This window comes from Rattus norvegicus, chromosome 1, assembly GCF_021556685.1.
Source record: "Rattus norvegicus strain SHRSP/BbbUtx chromosome 1, alternate assembly SHRSP_T2T, whole genome shotgun sequence".
In the NCBI taxonomy this organism is placed as follows: domain Eukaryota; kingdom Metazoa; phylum Chordata; class Mammalia; order Rodentia; family Muridae; genus Rattus; species Rattus norvegicus.
This window is the reverse complement of record NC_141534.1, coordinates 255,745,451-255,770,000: the sequence shown is the minus strand read 5'-3', so window position 1 is coordinate 255,770,000 and position 24,550 is coordinate 255,745,451. Positions and strand designations below refer to the sequence as shown.

At 44.8% G+C, this 24,550-nt stretch overlaps 2 long non-coding RNA genes and 1 pseudogene across 2 annotated transcripts in view; 2 read left to right on the top strand and 1 right to left on the bottom strand.

Moving 5' to 3' along the window:
* The window catches only part of LOC147997124 (uncharacterized), an 80,772-nt gene extending 70,768 nt beyond the window's left edge, over positions 1-10,004 (top strand). The window contains exons 5-6 of the long non-coding RNA XR_015653402.1: positions 7,404-7,507; positions 9,362-10,004. This is a non-coding gene — a long non-coding RNA (uncharacterized LOC147997124). The remainder of the gene's footprint in view (positions 1-7,403; positions 7,508-9,361) is intronic.
* A 5,472-nt stretch (positions 10,005-15,476) lies between these two features.
* LOC147997123 (uncharacterized) lies at positions 15,477-24,386 on the bottom strand. Its single transcript, XR_015653401.1, has 2 exons — positions 24,065-24,386; positions 15,477-16,310 (listed from the first exon to the last, which is right to left on the bottom strand). It is a non-coding gene; the product is annotated as an uncharacterized LOC147997123 (long non-coding RNA).
* On the top strand, positions 16,812-17,898 carry Trit1-ps1 (tRNA isopentenyltransferase 1, pseudogene 1; annotated as a pseudogene).
* Positions 24,387-24,550: the final 164 nt, after the last annotated feature.

Below are 24,550 nucleotides of genomic sequence, written 5' to 3'. Positions count from 1 at the left end.
CATCCATCCATCCATCCACTCATCCATCCATCTATCCATCAATCCATCTATCCATCAATCCATCTATCCATCCATCCACTTATCCATCCATCCATCCATCCATCCACTTATCCACTCATCCATCCATCTATCCATCCATCCATCCACTCATCCATCCATCCACTCATCCATCCATCTATCCATCCATCCATCCATCTAACCATCCATTCATCTATCCATCAATCCATCTATCCATCAATCCATCTATCCATCCATCCACTTATCCATCCATCCATCCATCCACTTATCCACTCATCCATCCATCCATCCATCCACTCATCCATCCATCCACTCATCCATCCATCTATCCATCCATCCATCCATCCATCCATCCATCCATCCATCCATCCATCTAACCATCCATTCATCTATCCATCCATCCATTCATCCATCCATCCATCTAACCATCCATTCATCTATCCATCCATCCATTCATCCATCCATCCACCCACCCACTCATCCATCCACCCATCCACCCACCTAACTACCACCCACCCACACACCCAAGCATCTATTGGATATCTACATGTGAGGCATTGTCCCACATTCATTGGCAAACAAACACAGCAGGGTCTCTGCATTCATCAAGCTTACCTTAGCCAGTCCCCAAACAGAAACTTAAAATGTTAGAATATAAGAAGACATGAATCCTCTCGGTTACCAGGGACTTGAAAACCCTCCTACTTTCTGCCTAAGCTTTGCAGATCATCATCAAAACTAGCTGTCGGGGCCTAGTGGAGAGATGGCTCAGTGGTTAAGAGCACTGACTGCTCTTCCAGAGGTTCTGAGTTCAATTCCCAGCAACCACATGGTGGCTCACAACCATCTGTAATGGGATTTGATGCCCTCTTCTGGTGTGTGAAGACAGCAACAGTGTACTCATGTACATAAAATAAATACATAAATCTTTTAAAAAAATAACTAGTTGTAGCTCTACTTCCTCCCTGGAGGCCAAGCTATTCTGAGTCTGGGTTCCCCCCTCACTATTGCTCTGGGGTTTGTAGCTCCCGATAGGGCTGTCAACCCCTCTCTAATTGCTTCCCCAATGCTCCCTTTGCCTCCTTAACAGAATTGTTTGAGGCTGTAGGATTTAGCTTCAGTTTAAATATGGTCAGCCAGTCTCTAGCTAGAAGGTTCTTTAAAGGGGTCGAAAAGCACAATTCAAACATGAGTTCAAGTTTTAAAGCCAATTCCTGGTAACAGGAGCCGGTCCTCAGTGCCTCCTAAATCCTGTAGCATAAGGCTGTAAGGTGAGGACAGTGGTTTGTTTGTTGAACCTACATCCTCCAGAGTCTTAGCCTCTGTAAGAAGAGCATTAAAACAACAAACATCCCTTACTCTGAGTAGCAGCAGGATTAGAGGGAGAGGCCGAGAGGGAAACACCCAACCCACTAAAGAGGGAGGAAAGGGAAGAACAAACCTGGCACATTTGTAGTCTGAAACTTTTAGCAAGGTAACATTCTTCTGGGCTCCTTGCTACGGTCTGCAGAACAAAAGGAGTCCAAAGACTCCCAGGAACAGCTCAAATGGACTCAAAAGGACAGTTAAAGCACTAAGGGCTTTTGTACCCCACAGGCTGGGTGGCAGAGAGGAGAAAGCGAAGGAAGCCGTCACTCTGACAGGAAGATCATCACACAGCTTACGAAGCAGGTCTCAGGCTGGGGTGCACTCTGCTGTTGGGTGCCTTCACAGGGTGTGCAAACCCCAGCACCCCACTTCCCAGAGGGTTAAAGCACCAGGTCTAACGACAAGTGGCCGGATAGTAACGTCAAGACGACACCCATTGCTTTCTATGCTAGGTTTTAAAGCCAACTTAAGACATTTCCAGGCTAAGCTAGTTTTAGAACAATATAGGCAGTTTGTACCTTTTCATTTAAAAGGGTGTTTAGATATGCACACATGTATTGAAAATTATATATAAGGATCTAGGCCCAATTGTCAACAATGAATAGTTCTGGATTGAGATTAATGAAGTTGTAGGAAACGAGTGGGGTGGGAGACAGGTAGAAGGGGAAGTTAACTTTTTTTTTTTTAAAGTTTATACACAGCCAGGTATGGTGGCTTACACTTTTGATCCCAGCACTCGGAGAGCAAGGGAGGTAGATCTTGGAGGCTGAGGCCAACCTAGGATACAGAATGAGTTTCAGGACAGCCAGGGCTACACAGAGAAACCCTGTCTCTAAAAACCAAGTCACACCAAACCAAAGCAGTAACAACCAAAAAACAAAACAAAATAAAACAAACAAAAAAACCATGTTTGGAATTTTTTACATCTCACATCTGTCTGTCTATCATCTACCTATCATTAATCAATAAATCTATCTATCTATCTATCTATCTATCTATCTATCATCTATTATCTATCTAGCTACCTACCTATCATCTATATCTATCTATCTATCTATCTATCTATCTATCTATCTACCATCTATTTATCTATCATCTATCTATCTGTCTATGTATCTATCTATCTATCTATCTATCTATCTATCTATCTATCATCTATCTATCTATTTATTTATCTATCATCTATCTATCTGTCTATCTAGCTATCATCTATCTGTCTATCATCTATCTATCATCTATCTATCTATCTATCTATCTATCTATCTATCTATCTATCTATCATCTATCCACTTACACTTTGTTTAAAAATGGCAATGGACTATTTAAATAAAACAGTAAGCTACAGAAGCAGTGATGTTCATTACCCTGCCTTTTGAAGGAGACATATATGTTGGCGGAGGAAACAAGATTACTGCTAACATTTAATTTGCTCCTTGGAGGATTGTGGCTACCCAGAGTGACTCCTGGATGTGTGTAGATGGTCCTGTGCCATATGGGAAGACTTCTTTTTTTGGGGGGGGGTTCTTTTTTTCCGGAGCTGGGGACCGAACCCAGGGCCTTGCGCTTCCTAGGCAAGCGCTCTACCACTGAGCTAAATCCCCAGCCCCATGGGAAGACTTCTGAGGAGAAATCCTAAGTGTCCGTTAATGGACGGCATCCCTTGAGGGACATACTGAGGTAAAGCACAAAACATAGCCCAGCGGAAGGCATGACTGCCTTGCAGGCTATCACCAGCCAGCCAGAAGACAGGAGTTTGCTTCCTCGGCAGAACTCAGGGGGTGCTCTCAATAATCACGTCTCAGATTTTTGTTGTAAGAACAAACGAACTGGGGTTGGGGATTTGACTCAGTGGTAGAGCGCTTGCCTAGGAAGCGCAAGGTCCTGGGTTCAATCCCCAGCCCCGGAAAAAAAAGAAAAAGAAAAAAAAAAAAAAGAACAAACGAACTCCTGCAAAATACAGATACTTTGTATCTACTGTGATTTTAGATGCTCAGAAAAAGTTATATTTGAGATACTGAGTTCAAGATTAGAGACATTTTGAGTTCTAAACTCTGGTTACAACTTGTGTAGTCCTGGGGGACCTTATGTCACCTGTCTGGGTCTCTTTTGAGGGTCTCTTTCCCTCTCTCTTGCTGCCATCTTTTATCACTGAGGTCTTCTCTGCCAGGGTTCAGGCACCATTGCATGCTTCTGACATGTGTCTTGTCCTCAGATCAGGCCAGAACACCCTTAGATAGGTACACGCTCTGCCCACTACTTTAATAGTTCAGTTGCACGTGCAATGTTTACACTTTACAGGGTTCATTAAAACCGGGACTCGGTGTGTCTTTCTGAGCTTGCTCACTGCTCTCTTAGCTAACTCACGCCCGCCTTCAGACTGCAGCTTGGCCCTCAGTTCTTCTGAGAGGCCTCCCCTGGTCCTCCTTCTCTAGCCTCTGTCCTCACTCTGCAGGGAACAGTGTGCTTATGCTTTTGGAGGATCACTCACTGCATTGTGGGAACCAAAGGCGGGGCAATGCTCTCTTCTCTGTCACAGTATCTTTGTAGGGCAATCCCTAATGCAGGCCCAGGGTCTCAGATTCCTGATCCATAAATGCAAGCGAGGCAATGGTGGCCAAGACCTGGGCTCTGGGTTCTGATCTTAACTCCACTGCCTAGCAGCTGTGCAAACCTTGCCCAGTTAGGTTCTCTGTGCTTCAGCTTCCTCAGCTGCTAACCTGTGGAAAGTGCTTATATCAGGGTCAGGTTAATAAAAGAAACCACATACACACAAAGAACAAAAAGACTCGGCAGATGGTCTTATGTATTTGTGCACACACACACACACATACACAAAATGTGTGTAATCAAAGAGGATATCAGTTTGAGAGTTGGGGAAGCATAGGAGGAATTGGAGGGGGCACTGGGAAAGTGATATACTCTATCATAATTATAACGTGTTGACATTATAACTAAATATCTAATTAGCCTAATAAATACTCATTGCTATCATCACTATACTTTTTATAACGTTAAAAATAACCTTTAGTCAGCTTGCAAAGTTCAAGTTTTTGTTGAGTACGCTAGCTCACTGCTGTAATCCTAGGACTGGGGGCGAGACAGGAGGATCGTAGTGAGTTTGAGGTTATAGTTTAAGAACATGTCTCAAAAAAAATAACAATTAAAATTTTCGGTTGTAGATCTCTTGCTAAGAATACCTATTCTTGTAGCTTTTCCTCTAGGAAGGTGTTTGGATGCTCTGATGGAGGATTATTGGGCAAACAGCAATTGGATTTTCTGTCGATAATGTTTGAGAGTTCTGTATTTGCAATACATTGATTGGACTTCGAAAATAGTATTGTTAAGCTAGGTGTGGTGGCATTTGCCTTAAATCCCAGCATTTGGGAAGGCAGATCTCCATGACTTTGAAGTCAGGCTGGTCTATGTACCAAGCTCCACCAAGGCCAGGGCCATGTAGGTGAGGCCCTATCTAAAAAAATAGGACATATATGTATGTATATATGTATATGTATGTATAGATGGATATATGTAAATGTATTTATATATGTATGTATAGATTTATATGTATATATAAATGTATGTAAATGTATGTGTGTATGTATATATGTAAATATATGTATATATTATGTACATATATAACTCTGTGTGTGTGTGTGTGTGTGTGTGTGTGTGTGTGTGTGTTTTCTTCAGTGCTGTCAGTAGATGGTTCTACACCCATGCACACACAGTGGACTTAGTTGATGAGGGGAGAACATGAATTTGGGAGAGAAAAGTGGTTAGGGGATCGGGGAGGAGCTGGAGGGAGAGAATGGAGAACAGATTTTATTAAAACGCATCATATGAGCGTATGAAATAGTCAAAGTAACGTTATCTCTATGACGTTTCTTTTAAGTGGCAGTTCTTAAGCGTTGGCTTGGGTGAGTCTTCCCTGCTGGTTAGTGAACTACTTACTAAGCAGTTTCTGCCCCAGGGTGGCTCTGGGATGGGGCTGGGCCTTAGACTTTAATGACACTGCTGGGAATTCTGATGCATACCAAGGTTTGAGGACCTGGGAGCTACTTTTGAAGAATTGGTTCAAATCAGCAGCTACCGGTGACAAAACCACACAGCTGCAGGCTCAGCAGAGTTGCCTCCCAGAGGGAACGGTCACCAGAGCACCCGGCGGTACAGGGGGACGCCTCTGCTGCTGGTACCATCTCCAGGGACTGTGGTCACCTTCAGGGTGAATATTTCCAGGTGATTAACTGGCCTTTTCTCAAATGAGGACAGCCACTGAGAACCAGCTCCAGGCTTAGCAGGCAAGGGGGAGAGACTCTTCACCGAGAGGTGTGGTTGGAAGGGGGGTTAGGAGCCTTGCCAAAGGTATCACCATAGGTACCAGAAGGTGTTTAAAGGGCTTCCGGAAGGGCCGAAATCGCCTGTCTCCAGAACCAGCTAGGGCTTGGCTGGTTGCATGCTCGTTGCGCACGGAAAGCTGAGTTTGCTCCTCAGGCGCGGTGATGCATGCCGGTGTAATCCCAGCAGTCAGGAGGTGGAGGCAGGAAGAGAACGATTCAAGGATTTGTTCGCCGGGTGTGAAGCTAGCCTCCGCTACAATAAGACCCTGTTTCAAAAACAAAAACAAGTAACATAGAATCAACTGATGCTCGAATGCTGATTCCTTGGCTCTACGCCCCGCCTTCTGAACCAGGCTCTGTAGTTTAAATGGGTTTCCCCATTGTTTCTGAGGCATGTCAAAATCAGAGAACAAGGGGGGCATCCTGTGAAGATTTGGCAGTGCTGCTCAGTCCAGCCTCTCTGGGGGCGTAGACAGGTATTCTTGTTCATTTATATTCCTGTGTAAGGCGGCAAAATCATGGGCCCAGACTCCCCAGCATCGAACCTTGGGCCGATTTCTCAGCTCTTGAATTGGCCATGAGCCCTGAAAGTCCAGCTGGAGGGACTGAACCAGAAAATATGTGGAAATCAAAGCTCATTCATTTGCCTTCTCTGACAGTACCTTTCTGAGGAAAATTAAAATGAACACTCTATTTCCATGAACGGTCTGCTTCAAAGTGAATTTATTTCTCAAGAAATCTGAATTGTGGTAGATGGATCTTGATCTGGTATCTTCCCACTGGGTCTTTTGAGGGTGACAGGGCTGTCCTGGAGCACTTGTTTCAGGCGAGAGAAATGTTTTGTAGGTGACATCTACTCTGACTGTCACAGATAAATGAGCAGAACTCTCCTCCCTTGGGGGATGTCACTACAAGTTTCCTTGTCAAGCTCTGTCAGGCTCTGTAACTTGAAATAAAAGGGGAGCAGAAGAGGGTGAAGGAAAGGTTCTGAGGAGCTCTCTGGGCTCTCTGGGGGCTGGAAGCCTCTCTCTGTTGGCCAGCCTCAGCTCTAACTCTGTTCACTGCTGTTAGAGTGATTCCCTCATGTCTCTCAGAGCTGAGGGGATGGCCTGGGGTGTGGAGGTGTGACTCCTCACTAGCCGCTCTCATTATGCACTTCCAGGGCTAGCTCTTCTACAGACTAAGAACCATGGGGGACCAGACAGGACAGAGATCCCCCCCAACTCCTCACTCCCCACCCTCATCCTCCCACCCCCACTCCCGCTACAGAGTAACTCACCTATTTGCTTCATCTACCTAAATGGGGGAGGACCTACTCAGGCAGGCATAGTAGGTGGCCTCTGTCCCCTGAGAATGTACAAAGTGTGTCACAGGATTCCTTCTAGAATTGAGCTGTTTGAATAGGTAGGTGAGTTACCTGGAGAGCCAGAGTCAGAATCTATGCAAGGCTAAGGTTGCATGGGAGGAGGGGCCAGAGGGACTCCCCGCCCCCATCCCCTAGTTAAGAAGCAGCAAGCTTAATGACAAAAGTCAGAGGTGCCCTAGCAGGTTTAACTTTGAACTGATATTATAGATTTGCTTTATTTTTATCAGCCCAGTGTACCAGTCACCACACAATTCTACATTTAATATTATATAACACTAACATAGTAATTACTTCAAATAATGGTTTTTACCCAGGACTACAGACGGCATGAGGACCAACAGCTCTGGAATGTGTTCACAATAGTCACGCTCACCCTCACCCTCCTGCATTCCCAGAGATAACCACTCTCAACGATTCGGTGAGTATCCTCCAATGGTCTGTTTAAGCATTTACTTATGCGCACGCGCGCGTATACACACACACACACACACACACACACACACACGCACGCACGCACACACACACAGAGTTCTGTTTTCTAGAACTAAGATTACCCATCGCATATTGTTATGCAACTGTGCTTTGTTTTGCGTGAATAGCACGTCTTGGAGCCGTTTCCTGGGGTACAGACAATTCTGCCTCATTCATTTAGATTTAGTGCAACAATGCCCTCTAGGAGAAGCCCACTGTGTAATCATTCACCAACAGTAGACACTAAATTGTTTCCAAAACCTTCGTCATACACACAACAGAGACTCTTTGTGCATGTATGTCTGTGTACACGTGTTTTGGCAAGATAGATTCTTAGGGCTAGAACTGCAGGGTCGGTGGGTAAGGCTCAAACCATGCTTCAGCTCACTATTTGTTACACGTTGTGCCTTAGTGAAGACCTGTATTTCCCCCTCTCATATCTTATCATGCTCTCTAAAAATTGTTATTGTGTGCTCACATGCACGCACACGGGTGTATGCTTAGGCACTGTGTCACAAGTGTGAAGGTCAGAGGGCAGCTCTGTAGAGTGGGTTCTCTCTCTCTGCCTTTATGTTAGTCCTGGGAATTGGATTCAGATACTAGGCTTGGACAGCAAGCCCTTTTCCCACCAAGCCATCTCACTAGACCTGTATCTCCCCCACCCCAACTCCTGCTCTCTCAGTCTTTTTGAGGTAGAATTTTTCTCTCTCTAGTCCTGGCTGTCCTGGAATTCACTCTGTAGACCAGGCTGGCCTCAAACTCACAGAGATCTTCCTGTCTCTGCCTCTAGAGTGCCAGGATTAAAGGCATGTGCTACTGCGTCTGGCCCCGCCATATTCCACTTTTGATGGTCAATTCTGGGAATATATTAGATTTACCTGAGGAACTTCAAAATTATTATTACTATTATTGTTATTATCAGTAGTTGTGTATATAAATGATGTGCATGTAATGTGTGTTTGTTTATTAAAAAGAAAAAGCTGAGACTTTAAAATCCAGGTTCTAGGGGCTGGGGATTTAGCTCAGTGGTAGAGCGCTTACCTAGGAAGCGCAAGGCCCTGGGTTCGGTCCCCAGCTCCGGAAAAAAAAAGAACCAAAAAAAAAAAAAAAATCCAGGTTCTGAGTCAGTGAGCCTGACTTTGCAGTTCTGACAGACACCTAGGCAACATTGTGTTGCTGACCTGAGAACACTGTGAACCTATCTATATAAAACAGATAAAACGCAGTGAGCTCAGGACAGTGCAAACTCTTATTCCATAGTCTCGGTGCAACTATGTATAACACAAGGGTGAAAGGAGAAAGGATGGAGAACAGAGAGGCCCTTCATCCTCATCAGCTGAGATGCCGTCACCCTCGTCCCATGACTTAAATGAGGGCATATTCTGGAACAGCATCGAGTGTCTGCGATGCTGGCTGTCATACCATCGATGGGCTATGAGGCTGGCGCTTTCTTCCTGTCTTGCCTCTGACAACAGCCTTCCCTTCTGCGGTGGTTCCGATAGAAGTTCCTCACCAACCTTCCTTGCCTCAGTCACAGCCACACACGCCCCCCCCCCGGGGGTGGAGGGGGGGAACCAGAGGTGCCAGCTGTGACTTTGTCTCTGCCAGCATCTACTCTTTCTGACACGATGATCTCCAGAGACCGTTCTGCAGCCCCACTTGGCATCCATGCCCAACTCTCTGGGCAGTGCCAGTCATTCATGCTCTGTCTCACTGCTATAAGAAACCTAAGTAAAATAAAACTAATTAGGACATATTTTCCTCCTCTTTTCCTTCTGTGTTTACGTGGGTATGTGTATAGATGGAGACGCTGGAAGACCGATGTTTGCTGGCCTTCTCAGTTGTGGTCCACCTCAGTTTTCGACGGGGTTTCTTTGTGAATCTGGAACTCACCAGTTTAGCTCGGCGACCCATCAGAACTTCCTGTCTGCATCTTACCGGCGTGGAGATTACGCATGTGTACCACTGTTCCCCGCTTTCCATCTGCGTGTTGTGGATTTGAATTTAGATTCTCCTGCCTCAGCAGCAAACATTGTTACCGACTAAGCTGTCTCCCAGTCTCCCACTTTCCCTTTCCCCCACTTCCTCTTCCTCATTTTTTTTTTTTGAGAGAGAAGGTTTTAGGGTATCTGGGATGATCTTGAACTCATTTTTGTAGCTAAGGGTGATTTTTTTTTAAACTCCTGATCCTCCTGCCTCTGTTTCCTAAGGGATAGGGTTACAAGTGTCACCACCACACCTGCCCATTTCTCGCTGTAACTCAGATGTATGCTATGATTACATTTTGAATTTTATTCACGTTTCTCTCTTGTCTCCTTTCTTTCTTTTTGTTTTGCTTTGAGATTTCTCTGTGTAGCCCTTGCTATCGTGGAACTTGCTCTGTAGATCAGGCTGGCCTCGAACTCACAGAGATCCACTCTGCCTCCCGAAGACTGGGACTAAAGGTGTGTAGCACCATACTTGGCATTCCTTCCTCCCTTCCTTCCTTCCTTCCTTCCTTCCTTCCTTCCTTCCTTCCTTCCTTCCTTCCTTCTTTCTTTCTTTCTTTCTATTTAATTCTATGTGCCTTGGTGTGAGGGGTTCAGGTCCTCTGGAACTGGAGTTACAGACAGTTGTGAGCTGCCGGGTGGGTGCTGGGAATTGAACCCAGATCCTGTGCAAGAGCAGCCAGTGTTCTTAACCACTGAGCCATCTCTCCATCACCTTCCTCACAAATCTTAATCAGTTAAAAGTGTTTGTATTTTGTTATCACGAATTATAATACGTGTCATGGTATCTTTGTGCTTTAGCCTTTTGGAATAGGAGCTAAAAGTGATAGGAAAACAAAAGTCAAAAATGATACTTTACCCTCATATTGAGTTAAAATTTAGTTAATAAATATTAACGCTTTTAACGTTTTCCTTGAAACCACGTGACTGCCCATATAGAACGCAGAACTTTGACGATTATGTCCTATTGACCACCGGATGCGATGCTGCCCACTGTAGATGCTGAGCGAAGACCCAGAGACAGAGTCAGTCACGAAGATCAAGACACTGACACCAGGTTGTGGGATGAAGTTAAACTAAAATGGAAATGAAATGAAACTTGGAGAAAAATGCAACCTTTCAAGAAGTCTCTCAAGTTTAGGACTAGAGGGTTGCTGGGGACACTTTTGTTTGAGTTACATGGACGCATACACACATATTCACTCACATTACACTCACACACACAACTCACCCACACTCATCCACACACACACACTCATACACACACATACAAATATACACATACACTCTCTCACACACACATATCAAACACACATATACCTACTCACACACACCTACTCACACACACTCACATACACATACATTCACTCACATTACACTCTCTCACACACACATTCACTCACTCATATTACACTCACACACACATTCACTCACTCATATTACACTCACACACACACTCATACAACTCACACATATGTTCACACACACACACACTCGTACATATACACATACACTCACCCACACATATTCACACACACTCATACAATACACACGTACACTCTCTCACACACTCACACACACATTCACTCACATTACACTCTCACACACACACACTAACTCACACACACACCCACTCACTCACACTCACATACACCCACACACACACATTCACACACACACACACTCATACGTACACACATATACTCACCAACACATATTCACACACACACTCATACAATACATACATACACTCTCTCACACACTCACATACACACATTCACTCACATTACACTCTCTCACACACATTCACTCACTCATATTATACTCACACACATTCACACACACACACTCATACAATACATACATACACTCTCTCACATACTCACACACACATTCACTCACATTACACTCTCTCACACACACTAACTCACACACACCCACCCACACTCACACACACACACACACACACACACACACACACACACACACACCTTACTCTGTAAATAGTTCCGGCACAGGTAATTCTTCGAATGTTTCCTCCATTTCTAGAGCAGGAAATTGGAACTGTTGTCCTAGAAATTATTGTGATGTCAGAAAGCAAATGCAGTGACCACATACAGGGGCAGGAGCTCCCTCCCTCTCAGCAAACATAATAACAGGGTGTGGTAGCATTTGCTTTAATCTTGGCATTTGAGAGTCTGAGGCAGGAGGAACCTGAGCTTGAGGTCAGCCTGGGCTACAAATCGAGAAGCTGTTTCAAAAAACCCAAACCACCACCACCCATCCTTACTTAGACCCACAAACGGTGACCCAGTCACACACGGTTATCTTCTTAAAATCGTTTTCTCTCTCAAAGGGAGGCTATGGGAATGATTTCTAGGTATGAAAAATAAAATATTCTGAGATCCTCTGACAAAAGCGCTGTATGATTTTTTCTCTCCAGCGATGCCTGCCTTCTATAAGTTTTCTCACGTGGGAAGCAGCCTGGCAAGGTGGAACGGGGGACTCTACGGGCAGCCTGCCTGTGCTCACATCCGTATTATCTTGACTAGCTGAGCCAACTTGGGTGAATCGCTTGACTGCTTTTTGCCTTAATTACCTCATCTGTTAGATGGGATAAGACCACCTACTTCAGTTGTTATACAATTAGAATGAGCTAGTATTTGTAAAGCACTTAGCCGGTACCTGGAAGACAGTGAGCGTTATATAAATGTTGTTAAATAAATACAGCCCTACAATGGGTGAGGCAGTTAGAAGCACCAATAGATCCAGGGAAAATACTGAGCTGCTCCTACCTACAGATGCTTGTGTCTGGTAGGTGCTAGGCACTAGGAGAGTTGGCGTCAACTCCTGTAAAAACTCAGATAGAACAATAATGCTATTTATTTTTATAACTTTTTCTTGACTGGCCACTAGATCCCAGAAATGATCTCAATTGCAGGATGAAGTATCTTGGGATGTATGCTTATTTTTATTTTGTGTGTGTGTGTGTGTGTGTGTGTGTGTGTGTGTGTGTGTGTGTGTGTGTGTGCATGCAGGTGCAACCCCATGCCACAACATAGATGTGGCATTCAGAGGACAGATGACAAGAATCAGTTTTCTGCTTGGGTCTTGGGGCTTGCCTGTAGGTGCTCTGGCTTGGTGGCAGATGTCTTTCTTGCTGAACTATCTCCCTGCCCTTTATATTTTTAGAAACCACCAGTTTGTTAGCAAAGGGTCTGTCTCTTTGCTTGTTTTTGAGGCACTGTCTCACCAAGGAGCTCTGGCTGTCCTGGAACTCACTATGTAGACCAGGCTGGCCTTGAACGCACAGAGACCCACCTGCTTTTGTCTCCTGAGTGCTAGGGTAAAGGTTCTCACCACCACACCAGCTAGCAAGGGCTTTGCAATACTTGTTAAGCTTTCCAACCAGCCTCAGACTGTAGCTTGGCTATCGACTTTACTGAGAAACACATTGAGTTTTAAAGTACTGCATGTGTGATTGACAGAACCTGTTTACTCTCCTCCGTTTTCTACCCAATTTTCATTCTACATTAATTTGTATCCTTATGAAATCCCTTTCAAATCTGTTAGTTTTCAACAAAAGTATGATTTCAGAGTTTATAAAAACAACACTATTATTTGCTAGGTTTTTTTTGTTGTTGTTGTTATTAAAAGAGTGCTGCAGTGCACGTTGTCTGTGTAACTGCCTGTCTTTGCAGATCTGCACACATTTCACCAGGTCAGGCTCTTAGAGCAGACGTGGCGTGCACACTTTAATGTTGTGGAGATGCTCTCTCAGAGTCTATGCAGTGGCACTGTCCTCCACGGTGATGCTGACACGCTCTCCCCAACGGTAATCAGTATTTTACGTTTTCATCTGCTTCGTGATGGGCATCACCCACCAAAACTGGTAATCAAAATTGGGGTGACTCCAATTTAATAATGAGAGTGATTTGTTGGCAGCTTGAGTTTGTGATCAATTATTGGTTTTGTTTGTTTGTTTGTTTTGAGGGGAGCTCTAGAGACATTGCTCAGTGGTTAAGAGCACTTATTCCTCGTGCAGGGCTCGGTTCCCAGCACCCACATCGTAGCTCACAACTGTCTGTAACTCCAGTTCCAGGGGATCCAACAACATGTCCTCACTTCTGAGGGCACTGCGCACATGGTACACACAAAAACATGCAGGCAAAACACTCACACACACTTAAAAAAAATCATTGTTTTCACCACGTAACATTATTCAGTTATTCTGAAAATCAAATAATTGTGAAAGTGAATTTATACTTTTTGCCCTAATAGTTTTCTTCTCGTTAGTGTTCAGTTATGTACCAGACATAAACGATTCGTGAAAGTGCTTCTTCTCTGGTGCCTCTGCCCAGGCCTATAGCCTGCAGCTAATCCACAGCTTAGGGAGAGTAGTGCAGACTGTCCACAGGGAAGGACAGAAGCCTCTGGGTAACATAGTCACACCTCCCCCTAACAGCAAAACTCCTAAAAACGCCTGTATTCCTTTCTTGTTTTGCTTAGTCAATGAAGAAGCTTCTTGGAACTAGGAACCGGCAACGTGGGAGGGTTCATCCTGGATGGCGCTGTTACACAACCATTAGAACATGACTAACGCTTCTGTAAAAAGATGGTCAAGACTGTAATGTCCTTTTTTTAAACCACAGTAAAAGAGCTAGTTTTGTAATTATGTAGTTTTAAAGAGCTTGTCTTTAATCAATCGACAAATATTCATGTTGCAATTAGGCACCAAATACCTTTTTTTGTCATGGAAAATGCAGAAAGTTAGGTCTAATGGTTTTGGGTGTTTAGAAGTCAGCAATCAAGTTAGGGAGATAGTTAAGGTTACCTGACAATTAGCCAACAATCCAGGCAGTGTAAAGATCCCAAATGGGAGGAGACAGAAAATCTTTTGTGTTTAGAACAGTTACTAATCTCTTTGGGCTACAGTGATAGAAAAACGTATTGGGTGTCAAAACAGCTTTTAAAGCAATTAAAAATTTACTCATTTATTTGTTTTTATGTGTATGGGTGTTTCGTCTGCATATATGTCTGTGTGCCACATGTATGTGTAGTGCTCACAGAGGCCGGAAGAAGGCATGAGATCCCCTGGGATTGGAGTTACAGACAGTTGTTAGCAGCCATGTGGTGCTGGGAATCAAACCAGGGTCCTGTGGAAGAGCAGCCAGGACTCTAACCACTGAGCAATGCCATTTTCTAAATCAACCCTTCTAATAAATCCCGTAAGAGTGGAGGAAACGGACTCAGAGGTTATAATTTGCCCAGTTGACAAGGCAAGGCTGAGGCTAGACTCAATGTCTGTCCCCACTTTCTCCTCAGAAGGTTTGTTTAAGTTAGCACTGAAGAGTCGCTGCCAAAAATCTTTCCAGGGTCAGAACAGAACCTAAATACACTAAGAATACTTGGGCTATGTATTTTCTAAAAGTAGGATTATTACTCCTCTCTGTTCTCCTGACAAAGAGAGTGAACTACATTTAGTACAAAAGTCAGATTTCTCCTCCCTCCCCCTTTATTGCTTAGAGAAATTCAAATCATAGTGTAATAGAATCAGGCTAGCATACAAACTGTTTACAAAAACCTTTCAGGTAACCTCAGCTTCAGCAAAGAAGTTCCTCCCCCACCCTGTGAAACATCGTTCCTTAAAGTCACAATACCTGGGCTCTGTCTGCATTTGCCCTGATCCACCCCAAGTGTGCTAGAAATGAACACTGACACAGCGGAATGAAGTCAGTGAGTAGGAATTTAGAAGCCATCATCAGGGTTATGACCATATGATTTACACACATTAAAAAAACCACATCCTGCTTCAGAAAGACTATCTAGAAAGTTCAGAAGCATTTACTGTGTTCACACAGTACTGCCATCTGGTTACCTAAGGTTTACCTTTGCCAGACGCATACCCGTCAGGACAGCTGAAACCTGTTTTTCACTAATTGCTCCATCTTCCATTTATTAAGCAACAGAAGGTGTGGGATTCTCTCTATAAAATCACACAAGCAATAAGAAAAATAAATCTCAAGAGAGCTTGCATGGGTAAAGTAAGATTAAAAACAAAAATGACAACCGTTGGGAGCTTTTCCCCTAGATGCTCAACATTTCTCAAAAAAAGGCAGTGCTGCCCTCTACTGGCAAATGTTGAAATGTTAGGAGCGCGGCTCTGCTGGCTTTGAGCAAGAGTAGAGCCATCAATTACAGCGTCTTGAGATACTGCTTTAGGATACCATATTGTATTTAATGATCATGCGTCCTCTGTGTCTGCGAGGTGGGGCAGTCTTCAGGGTTTCTTTATCTTCAAATCCTTGACTCTTCCGAAGGGCACCGTCCAGTTCTTTCCTTGAACGTCCCTCGAGTTTTGGTTTCTCAGAATTAAACTGGTGATGCTATCCTCAGTGCACTTCGTCAAGGAATAATCCACACGAGCTTTTACTGATGGTGTGAGCTCTGCTCAGTTGAGGCCGCATTTGTTTTGTTGTTCTCTTTTCACACTGCTATGCCCTTCTACTTCAGTAATGACAGCATCTTGTTCAAACTCCTCAAAAATGAGTTGCCAAAACTGTGCCTCACCGAATGGGAGAGGAATTACAGCCGTACATCCTGTGTGGATGGAGGTCGGCAGGGCAGCTTACAGAGAGATGCTAACAACAGGACGGAGGTATAGGGAATGGTAACACATGCCTGAAATCCCAGCGCGCTGGAGACTGAAGCAAGAGCATTGTGCATTTGAGGCTCTCCTGGATGACAGACTTAGACTCTTACCTTAAAAACCAAAACAAAACAGTGGGTAAGAGTGGTTCCCACAGAGCCTGATGATTTGAGTTCAAACCCCAGAACTTGCAAAACACCAACTCCAAGTCTTCCATAGACCTCCCCATATGTGTGCTGGGGCATGCTTATAAACCCAAAATACAGATACACATACACAAAATAAATACAAATTAAAATTCTAGAAAGAAAGCTCTTTCTACAGCTCCGGTCAAGATGATGCCGTAGAAAGACAAGAAGCCTAAGAGATCAACTTGGAGGTTTGATTTGGTCCCTGCTCGTCCAATAGAAGATGGAAATGTTGAACAGTTTTTATGGGCAAAGGTTAAAGTTGATGGCAAAACTGGAAATCTCAGGAATATTGTTCTCATTGAAGGCTTAAAGAATAAAATCACAGCTGTTTCTGTAACAGTTGTAAAAGGCACCTGAAATACCTTACCGAGAAATTCTTAGGAAGAGTCTTGGCATCTGACCATTATTTCCAGACCAGAGGAGATGAGGCTGGTCAGAGTCTGAGGACCATTTGGCTTTTGTTCTTTAATAGAACACAAGTATACTACATAAAGAAACCTACAAACAGACTTTAGGGATCCTAAACCGGATCCTAAACTAGAGAAGTGACATTATCGGGTAAAAATCCACACTCACAGGTCTATGAAGGGCTAGACATCATCACCAAGAAGAACTCTGCCCAAGAGCAGAAAGATGTGTCAGCACATGATCAGTTTTGTGAATCCACTTGTGACCAGCTACACCGTGATAGACTTTAGGAACAGAGCAACTGCCCTGATTGAAGATATTTTTGCTTGAGACAAAATTCCCATTGTGGTGGGAGGAACCAATTATTATACTGAGTCTCTGCTCTGGAAAGTTCTAGTAACTACCAGGCCCCAGGGGATGGGCACCAGGAAAGTGGTTGATCACAAAGTAGAGCTTGAAAGGAAGATGGTCATGAACTCCATAAACGGCTAAGCCCGGTGGACCCAAAAATGGCCGCCAAGCTACGCTCACATGACAAACGCAAAGCGGTCAGTTCTGGATGAGCCCTTGGCTAAGAGAGTGGATGGCATGCTGGCTGCTGGGCACTTGGAAGAGCTGAGAGATTTCCACAGACGCTAAAATCTTAAGAACATTTCAGAAACTAGGTGTTGGGGCTCTGAAATAAGTAACTAAGAGAAATGCTGGGAAACAGAACCGATGGGTTAAAAACAAAAACCGCTTTTTGAGCAGACTGGGTTCCAGTGCCTCCCTACCGCCCCCCCCCCCCAACTCCTGCGCGTTATTGATGTTTCCAAGTGGGAGGAGTCTGTTCTGGAACCTGCTCTCCATACAGTACAAAGTTTCATCCAGGGCTACAAACTTACAGCCACTCCGGTGAAGATGCCGTACAATGAAACAGAACAAGAGAAGTTGCCACATATGTGACCTTTGTGATTGGATCATCATTGGGGACCAGGAATGGGCAGCACATTGGACTTAGACGCTATCAGTGCCCTAGGAAGCCAAAGTAATTCACCAGACTGTGACTCGGGACGCAGAGAGGTGAGGGCAGCATGATCAAGAGCTCAAGGCCAGTGTTTGAGAGACATGCCTTTGCAGAGATGTGGGGATCAAGCCCAGGAGGGAGGGGAGTATCGCTCTCCCACGCCTGGACTGAGGAACGCTGGGCAGAAGGCCCCGCCATCTTTCATTCTGTGGTGTGGTCTGCAGTGGAAACGCAGGTCTTTCAGCCCTTTGTGTGCCTGTTGTGTCTGGTAATGATGTAGTTCAGAGGGGGATTTTTCCCCCTTCAAACCTTAAAGGTTTTATTTTAGAAAGAGGCACAGGTTGCACATTCTTTCTTTTAGTGGTGAATACCAAGATTCAGTACATCCTTTAAAAGAGAGTTCTTGTCCCTGGCGCTGGCTAAAAGTAATCTCATTTCCAGAGGCTTTTGTAGATGACTGAAGTGTTGTAAGGCACAGTCAGGAGTTCTGGACAGGAGAACGGCAGGAAGGAGTGGCCCAGAGAGATGATTAAGCGAGTTGCCCCAGCTCTGTGAATCTACAGCAGAGGGGGTCAGGCTCAGGTGGTTGTGACCCAGATCTTGAAGACTAAAGAAAGAATCTGAGTCTGTTGAGCTGCTCCTGTGCTTGGTGGCTGTGGTCGCTGCCCATCTAGGGCAGAAATGTACAGATTCTTTTGAAATGTAAATTAAAAGATTTGTTAAAGCCCTGGGGTTGGGGAGAGAGAGGAAAAAAAAATATATATATATATATATATATATATATATATATATATATATATATATATATATATATATATTCATTCTACTTTAGCCTGGAGAGATGAATCAGTGGTTAGGAACACTGACTGCTCTTCCAGAGGTCCTGAGTTCAATTCCTAGCAACCACGTGATGGCTCACAACCATCTGTAATGGGATCGGATGCCCTCTTCTGGTGTGTCTGAGGACAGCTACAATGTATCATTTACACAAATAAAGCTTTTTTAAACAAAGATACTGTTAAGAGTTCAGCCTTCAGGCAAAGACATTAAATCTGCTTTCCCTTTATCTTTTCATTTGCATCTACCTTGTGCCAAAAGCTTATGACCTGAGGTCATGTCCAACTAAACAGATGGGAAAAGGGTCCAACTCAGGGAGATGAAATGGAAGTCACTGGGGCTGGAGAGGCAGCTCGGCTGCCACAAGATCAACTCCTGACCTTCAAGAGGACTCCATTCAGCCTGCCTGTAAGCCTAACTCCAAGGAGTTCGATGCCCTCTTCTGGCCTCTCTGAGCACATGCTTGTGGTAGCATCCGTTCACGAAAATGCAGGCAATGAAATCTCCAAAAAAGAAAGTAGGCATCACGTTAGCGTAAGACATCGCATCCATAATCAGCAGATCTAGGTAGACACAGGGCCGCATGGGAGGGATCTGTTTTGATTTTAAGACCCGCTCTGAAGTGTTTTCGTTTTTTGTTATTGTTGTTGTTGTTTTTTGTTTTGTTTTTTTTTTTGCTTAGGCAGTATACTTCTTTTTGTGATTTATATATTTTAATATTTATTTATTTATTTATTTATTTATTTATTTATTGCTGTTTTAAGTCAGTGATTCTCAATCTATGAGTGAAGATCCCTCACTCCCTCCGGGTCTTCCTCCATATTAGACATTTACATTACAATTCATAACAGTAGCAAACTTATATTTATGAAGTAGCAACAAAATATTCTTATGGTTGGGGGTCGCCACAACATGAGGAACTGTGTTACAAAGTTGCAGCATTAGAAAGGTTGAGAACCACTGTTTTAAGTGGAAATGAAGGTTCCCCCAGATGTTAGGAGGATTATGGGATGGTTTCTAAGACTTTTTTTCCCTCTTGTGGAGAAAGATGTAAAAGGCTATTATTACCATGTTCATATTTTAGTTTGTTTTTTTGAATATATTATCTCCTTTCCTTTAAACTTTGTTAGCATTCACAGATCTTTACAAAGCTTCTTAGAATCATGACGTATTGAAGGCTGACCTCAAACTCCCCTTCTAAGTGCTGGGATTACAGGCATGCTCTGCCATAGCTGGCCTCTTTTGCACTTAGAGCACATTTCAGAGTGCATACCCACAAAGAGGCCAGATCAAACAGACTTCAAAGAGAGCCCAACCATTACCTTCCAGCTGTCTAGGGACTAAAGTGGAATCTCTATGACAATAATAATAACGTCTACCCATGTGCTAACCGTGTGCACATCTATCTGCTACTACTTCGCAGATAAGAATGGTAAAACTCACTTTAAGTAACTCATTGTCTCAAAACTAGTAAGAGGCAAAGCTGTTTTTTGAGACAGGATCTCTCAGTGTATGTCCTGGAACCGGCTCTGTAGACCAGGCTGGTCCTGAACTCAGAGATCCACTTGCCTCTGCCTCCCAAGTGCTGGGGTTAGCCAACACTACCACCCGGGGCAAAGCTGGACTTGTGTTCTGAATCTGAGTTTAGATGTAATTCACCTGCATTGCTCATCATCGTTCAATAAAGAGCAGAGTTCGTGATGTCAGGGATGAAGATGAATCTTATTAACACTTGGCGAGCACTGTTAGCATTTGCTGAATTCTTGTGAGATACAAGTCAAAGGGCTTTCACACGGAACCGCTCGATTGCATAAACAAGTTAATCTTCCTGGCAACCCCCTGCAGTAGAACTATTATTACTTTCATATTGCAGGTGAGGAAATGGAGACATGCAGAGGAAATCCACTTAGAGGTCAGGCTTTTAGCTGTTGTACTTAGGATACTTCTTAAGCACAAAAATTACACAGCACGACGATTTCTAAATGGTGCTCTGGGAGTTAATTACAGTCAACAGTAGAGGGTAGCATTCAAAGTACTCAGGTCTGTTGATATCTTTGGAGCATAAAGGTCTTCGGAGCCTTAAATAAAACCTGCACATGTGAGTATCCAGTCCAGAACTAAGTTTAGACCCCGTCTGCTCCAGGCCTCACTGGGTGTGTCCTTCAGTGAGATAAGACACGGCAAGGCACATTCTGGTTTGGTACAACCATGAGGTAGTCAGGGTTTTGGGGCTGGGGATATGCTGGTGGAGGAGCTATACGTGGAGAAGGACGACATTGTACGGGTAAGCACAAAGTTAAGCTTCTACCAAAGCTTACCCAGGACCCGGCTAGTTAATCTCAGGGAGAAGCTGAAAACTGACTGCTTTCTTTAGCCTAAGAATTCAGTTACCATCCCAGAACACAACCCCTTTAGTGGGGTTCGTGCTTGGTGAACCCAGCATTTGGCCACATAGAGACCCTTGAACATATCTTCTCTTGCAGCTTAGGTTTCTAAAGAAATATTGGTTCAACATAAAACTCAGCTCCTTAATGCCCTTAGTGACAGCACATGTACACCCAGACAAAGCATCCCAAAGCATTTTGTGCTTTGAGTGCAAAGTGCTATAAACTCTTCCCTCCCCAACTTGTTCTTGAGCTTAGACATCCTGGGCAATCAGGGGTAAGACGGAGTCAAATATAAGGTATGGCTTAGCTTAGCGGCCCGGACAGTTGCCACAGATGTTCTACCCCCTGTGTTTTTGGACAGTATTGATACCTGGAGGTTTCAGGTTTCCAAAAGAATATATTCTAAAGAAATATATTCTAAAGAAATATATTCTAAAGGAATGATCCAGATACAGCTGTTGCCAGGTGGCCTCCCAATCCCTCTTTTGCAGTTTTGCTTTTTGAAGAAAAGAGGTGAGGGTGGGGTGGGGTGGGAGACAGAAAGGAGACAGTAGGACTCTCCTCGAGCAGTTTTAGAAGCTTGTCAGAAGATCATGAGACTTACAGACTCGTCTTTTGACCTCACCTGCCCTTTCTCTGGCCACTCGGGTTGACTGCCTGGTTCTACTCTTCATAAGCCCTTTGCTTGGCTCATTTCCTCAGCAAGGAGGCAGTGTTGAGTCAATTCTAAGTCAAATCGTTAAAATTAGAACGACCTAGAAGGCATTTTGTTTATTTCAAGCTTGGCCTTTTACTCAGGGAATAGCTTACAAGGTTCAAGACAGAAGAGTTCTAAATGCAAAATCCAAGAGCTTCACATTCCTGGGAGCAGGAGGTGGGAGGAGGACGTTTAAATCCTATGTAAAAGGCAGGCATCCTTCCCCACCTTTCCAAGCCCCTAAAATTCACGTGTTATGTACAGGACAGGAATAACAACTGTATACAGCACCTTCCACATCTGTCCACATCTGTCTTAGTTAGGGTTTCAAGTGCTGTGGTGAAATACCATGACCAAAAGCAAGTTGGGGAGGAAAGGGTTTATTTGGCTTACACTTCCACATCCAAGTCTATCACTGAAGTAACTCAGGACAGAAACTCAAGCAGGGCTAGAACCTAGAGGCAGGAGCTGATGCAGAGGCCATGGAGGGGAACTGACTGACACCCCACCCCACCCCACCCCACCCCGCACGCGCTTACTCAGCGTGCTTTCTAATAGAATCCAGGACACCATCCCAGAGGTGGTACCACCCACAATGGGCGAGCCACTCCACCCTCCCATGATCACTAATGAATATAATGTCCTACAGGTGGATCTTATGGTGGCATTCTCTCAACTGAGATCCTTCCTCTCATTTGACTCCAGCTTGTGTCAAGTTGACATAAAACTACTATCCAGCAACCCATCACACAGGTTTGACTGTGGAGGTTTTTAGGCTGACAGCAGTCAATATGTATTTATTTGGAGGCTGGGGCGATGACTCGTCCGGTAAAAGTGCTAAGTGCTTGCTGTACAAACCTCAGGACCTGAGCTTGGAACCCCAGCACACATGTGGAGGCCGAGAGAGAGAGAGAGAGAGAGAGAGAGAGAGAGAGAGAGAGAGAGAGAGAGAGAGAGAGAGAAAGTGTGCTTGTATCTTCCGTGCTGGAGAGCAGAGACCCGCAAGTCTCTGAAGCCCACTGACCTGAGAGTCTAGTAGAACCTGAGGTCCAGGTTCAGTGAGAGACCCTGTCTCAAATAATAAGGTGGAAAGCAACTGAGGAAGTCACCTGATGTTCACCTTTGGCCCCTACTCCAGATGCAGACGTGTGCAAATCCGGCCCACCCCCCCAATATGTGCTGCTGTGTACCTAACTGAACGGAGCACATGCGCACACACAGAGAAATATTTATTTGTTCTTAGCCAAACCGACAGTGTTTAGGTAACCCAGGGTTGCTTTTCTCCCTGGGAATGACGCAGAGAGTGACCATGACATTGTTGCCTAACGCTGTGAAGACCACACTTCTAAATTAAATTCTAGGAAGCCTAGGGTGCAGAGTTGCCCTCGGGCTGTGAGTTTTGGACGCACTGAAAGTGCTCGACCCTGGTTGTTGGACCTTCACAATTAGCTTGTGACTGTTAGGGGAAAACATTCATGAAACGCGATGGGAGGTTTCCTTAAAAAGACAAGGTGATGCTTTTGAAAAGAAAAAGACAGAAAACCTTAGCAAGCACTGCCCAAAGTTTGATGGCTTATGTTTACCCTCTGAATGGGAAACTCATGTGAAGATTTATCATGTCACCCAAAGGAAGCCTCGATGCTGTCTTCTCACAAAACACCAAGGAACTGGCTGCTTCTAGCATTGGTTGAACATCCAGTGTAAGAAACGGAGGAAGGTTTCCCAGATCCCAGGCTATCTATGAGGGGGTGTGGAGCCTGTGTCATAACAAAGCTAGTATTTAGAGAGCACTTACTGTGTGCGACTAAACACTTTATGTGTCTTAACGCACCTAATCCCCACAACAACCCGGAGGAAAACATTATTATCTCCATCTCACAGAGCAGGAACAGGCCTGCCCCAAGTAAGTCAGTGGCAGCCAGCATCTATACCTAACTTGCCTGGCTCCAGAGTCAGGCTCCTACTCATCAGGATACTTTCTAAAATTGTAACGTCGGCAACAAAACGCCCCAACGCACAGAGAGACGTTTAACCAGGCGGAGTATTAAGAGAAGGTTTTATGGACGGCTGACAGATGTGAATCTTCAAGGTCAACAGGTGGAGAAAGGATCTGGACAGAAATAGAATCTCAGGGGAAGAAGCAGCCTGACCTGACAAAAGGCAGCAGCAGTTTGGGGATCTGCCAATCGATGACAGCTTGCGTGGGAGGAACACTGCACAGGGAGGCCTCACTAGATCTTTGAAGGTCTTTTAGGGCTAAGGCTTCCTCCGCCCCGGTGACCTACCGGGGTGGGGGCGGGGATGGTAAAATTCTCAAACTAGCCTGTGCTCATCCCTTTACCTTCTGCAGAGTCACTCCTGCCAGCGATCAAGGTAGACAACACCCCCAGGTTTCTTTCTGCGGAAGCACTGAGTGGAGATGGTCAAGGTCACCCGCGATCGGGTACAGCGTGTCCAGGCGGACCACTAGAGTCCAGTGTCGGGGACTTGGCTGTCAGCCCGGCCTGGCTAACGCAGGAACGTGCGCAGGAACGGAGCCTGGCGGGGACAGCCACCTGCTCAGCTGGTACAGAAAGACCTGTTCTCTACTATTCCCGAGGGCGGGCCACCGCCCCAGGTCTCCAGGACCCAGAAGGTCAGGAGGCTGTCCTCTAGGGACTCCCGCCACCCGCACCATCCTCATCACCCTAAGGAATAAAAGCCTCAGCGATTGGAACACGCTATGCCAATCATCCTAGTCTTTGCCCACGCCTCCTCCGGTGTCCACTGCATTGGTTGCATCATACAAGCCTCCGATAAGATCCTCCTCTTGAATTGGCTAATAGAG